The sequence below is a fragment of the Procambarus clarkii genome, chromosome 14, assembly GCF_040958095.1.
Source record: "Procambarus clarkii isolate CNS0578487 chromosome 14, FALCON_Pclarkii_2.0, whole genome shotgun sequence".
In the NCBI taxonomy this organism is placed as follows: Eukaryota; Metazoa; Arthropoda; class Malacostraca; order Decapoda; family Cambaridae; genus Procambarus; species Procambarus clarkii.
In genome coordinates, this window is record NC_091163.1 from 20029967 (window position 1) to 20034463 (window position 4497).

Below are 4497 nucleotides of genomic sequence, written 5' to 3' on the forward strand. Positions count from 1 at the left end.
GAAGGGATGCAGCATGAGGGGACGCAGTATGACGGGAATGCAGCATGAGGGGACGCAGTATGAGGGGACGCAGCATGAGGGGACGCAGCATGAGGGGACGCAGTATGAGAGGACGCAGCATGAAGGGACGCAGCATGTAGGGACGCAGCATGAAGGGACGCAGCATGAAGGGACGCAGCATGAGGGGATGCAGCATGAAGGGACGCAGCATGAGGGGACGCAGCATGAAGGGACGCATCATGAAGGGACGCATCATGAAGGGACGCAGCATGAAGGGACACAGCATGAGGGGACGCAGCATGAAGGGACGCAGCATGAGGGGACGCAGTATGAGGGGACGCAGCATGAAGGGACGCAGCATGTAGGGACGCAGCATGAATGGATAAAGTGTGTAGATAAAACATATCCAGAAGATTATTGAGAATCCTTACTGGAAGTCTTGTATCGACTAAAAACGGACTATAGAAGGCAGACGAAATTTAATACTGCCAAATGTAGAGTTTTGAACATGAAAAACAATAACGGCGCTGCCAGGTCTCCGCTGAATACTGAAATTGCCAAATCTGAATGAGAATGATCCAGGATTCGTGTTTAATGTTTGGTACAAAGCTAATTGGATTCAGAGATTCATATAAATTATCTCATCAACCTTTCTAATGAATCTCTCGTGACGGAGAGTATCAAAAGCTTTGCTAAAATCGAGATATAGAATGTCAAATATCTGAATATCAAATATCAGCTATGTAGATAATTTGGTGACAGATAGAGCCACCTATGTAAGGCAATCAGATAAGAAAATCAGAAGCGGAGTGCCACATAGAGCCACTCCATATTAGGTCATCTGAGGTGAGAGTGGTAGCAGTCGAAAAACAGTGAAGATAGGTATCTATTATGTACCGCTATGATCATGTTCATTTATACAGTAAAGTATGACAGTATATTTAAGTAAAAAATGAATTTATTTGTATAATAAACACACACAGGTGAGTGCCAGTTACGCCCCCCACATTCCTCTATGGGGCAGGTGTAAAACAGGTTCCTCTCAGTAGGGGTGGTCGCCCGTACCCTTCCTCGCACCTAATGACCTTGACTTTACCGTAACAGAGTTCCACACCCAGTGGGGTCGTGTGGGTCTTACATAAGAGTATTTAAGGAGTATTAAATTATAAATCTCCCCCAGGGGTTAAAATAATCAAAGAATTTATTAATGCTTTATTAGGTAAAAATCACAAATGATGTATAAGAAGTTAATTATGATAGTTAATAATTGTAGTTATGGATTTCTCACTCTTATTCCTCACTCCCTTCCACCTCCCCTTCCTCATCTGAGTAGAATTCTGACGTCTCCCCATCTGTGGTGAGTGAGGGGAGGTCTTGACCCCCTCCCCCCCTCTCTTGGGGGTGTGGGGCGAGTTGGGTGGTTGCCTTTTGGTTGAGTTTCCTTCTTCCCCGCATCTGAAGTGTTCTGGAAAGAGATGAGGGAAATAATTTATAGTGATTAAAGGTTTTTATAGGATTATATCTTTTATTTTAAAAATATTCTATTTCCTCTAAGAACAGCTAGTACATACCTCTCCCCCTGCAGGAGCGACCTTGTGTCCTCTACAGCAGGCATCATCAATTAGGCTACGTAACAGCATCTTGTTTGGGGCAGATCCCCCCCCCCCCCCCCCCGTAGAATTACTACTCAACAAATGTGGACGGGTCCCAAGAACTGTGCTGAAAAAAAAGAGGTAAAATAGAGGATGTACAAGCTTTTTATTGTGGGAAAAAAAATCTTTACCAGAAAGTGAGGCTAATACTAACCAGGCCCTTCAAGGACTTCAATCTTCCCTATGGGTGTTTTTGGAGAGACACCTTCCATTTGTAGGATGAGGAGGTTGGAGGTCTTCTGGGGAGGTTGTGGGGAAAGAGGGATTTTTATAAGGGTGTAATCCCCCTTGTTAGGTAGGTTGCCTAGCTAACAAAAAATATTCTCTACACCACCTATAAGAACCAACCCCTACATCTCTACAAAATGTCCTAACACAATGATGTTTCATAGGAAAATATCTTCTCGCATAAGCGAGGGCTCGTTTATCATTTAATTTTAAAGTAACGCTGGAAAATATATTATGTAAGTAATGTACTGTTGAAGGCAACCCCAGGTGGCTTATCCTATGAACAAACAAGACGCAATAGAGCCTGCAGGCAAGAGTAAAATCACTCTGGAGTCTGTAGCACATTCCAAACACCTCTGTTATTTTATTAGTTTTAATAAATCCCTGAAAATAATGTCCATAAGTAACCGCCGACATTGCATAACTATCGAAAAAAAACATTCGATGTTTAACTTTATCAACATAAATAGCTACCCAATGTCCCATAGTTAATCTGCTGTGTGATGGTAAAATATTAGTTATGAAGTCGATTGGTTTTGTTCATGAGATATTTAAATGTTCTATCTTGTCTGCATTATAACATCCTAGGTAGAGCACTCGATCCCCTAGATTATTTTTTAAATTAATATTTATATCATAACAATTCATTATGTTTTTAAGCTCGCACGTCACACAGAACAGTTCTCTGCCCGTCGATGGATAGTACCCCGGTCGTTTCTCCAAACAGTAAAACCAGTCTGTTATATGTAACACCGCTACCAAATTCAAGCTCCATACGCAAGTTGCCAGATTTCCCCACAGGGAGGGAATCTTTTGTTTGAATGGTGGTTAAGTCAAAGGCGAATATTGATCTCCTCTTATAAAAAGTGTCATAGCCTAGTAGTGAATCACGCTCTAACCCTAATGTCTTCAAAGTTTCGTAATAAAGGCGGGAATAATGGTTGTCGAAATCACCGCCAATTCGGTAAATTGCGTTATTGTTCAAATACATAGCAATATTTTTCAGCTTTGCATTACCTTGGTGAAGGCCGGCGAAATAATTCATTGGTACAATTACCATGAATATCTTGTGAGGAATTACTTGCGCCCAAGGCTGATCAATTAAGAGACTAGTTTGATTCCCCGCTAGGACATATGTTTTAGAAATGGTTCTATTGAAAGTATAGCTGATGGGGTCAGGGGATGCTAACAGTGAGCTGTTTAAAGCTAGGTAGGCACTTGGGTAGGGGAACTCTCGTGTTACCCATAACTTAGCAAAATCCGTATGCAAGCGATACTTAGAGCCATCGTCAACACTTGTGTGTAGCACCCAAGCATGTGGGGAGAGTGCCAATCTTAGGCGCACATCTATATTATCTAATATGTATTGGTCTAGGGTTATTACATCCAATACTAGGGGAAAACACATTGACAAACCTTTACCGTTTAAATCGGACATAAATTTTTTATCCTTGGCGGTTGCTCCAGTAAAAAATGTATTAGTAAATTCGTTAGGGATTATACCATCATCACTCCAGTCCCTACGAAAGGCTCCAATTCTCCCCAAGGAAGACATTTTTTATGGAGGCAGGGAGGTAATTAATTTAATAAACGACCAATAATCAAAATTAGAATTTGTTTCAACTACCTGCTCTCCTAAAAACACCTGAACACCTTTAAACATGGTATTTGACAACCCATTCACAAATTCCACATAGTCATCCTCTTCCAATTTTGTGGTATCGTCATCTTTCGTTACAGATACCTTAAAATCTATAACAATATTAGCTAGATCTAAGAAGGCGCCCTGGGTTCCAGGGATGCAGAATTCTAAGTAATTATCCCGCAAACGTTGATTAATGGGGAGGTTAACAGGTAGAATGTCTATTTGCTACATGGAGGCAATTGAACTTTCCACATTACGTATTCTGTTACTTCTAGGAAATTGGTCAATAATACTAGAGCTATAATATTCTAGTGGTATTTTCACCCCAGCTCCACTAGCCCCCGCCATGATCTCCTCCGAAAGGTGAAGTATGACTGCTTACTATAGTGAAAATACGTCATTTTTATACCCAAGACCTCGTTTACATTTTTTTTTTATTCTCCTAGAGAGCCTTTTAATTTTCCTGCCTGTTACTAATTTCTTCCCCACAGTCTTCAGAGCATCAATACCGAGAGTTCTCAGAGCACTCTTTACATCCCGTTTACCACTGGTTAAATCACCAAGAACATTTTTCCCAAAATCGATAGCACTCGGTGTTACAGCTTTCATAAAAAATGGTATGGCTCGCCGAGCGAAGCCAGCCAAGGTTCCAAAAAAAACACCACCAGATCTGAGATAAGGTGCTTGGAATGTGCGTATGTCATTCATCGCTCCCCCCCCCCTCATCCCATGTCTCCTAGAGAGAGGAGAGAAGATCTCTGCGAATTCCTTCTGAGAAGGTGGGTGGAATGGTACACGCATTCCGACACTCTTCTTATAATAAACGAAGTCGTGGGTAAACACTTCTATATATATTTATATTTATATAGATTATATTGCTATACTTTAGGGCGGATATGCAAGACTGCCGTAACCGACCTCCCATCTTCAAAAGTAACCATTCGCCCAAACTGATCTGTTATTTTAATACTT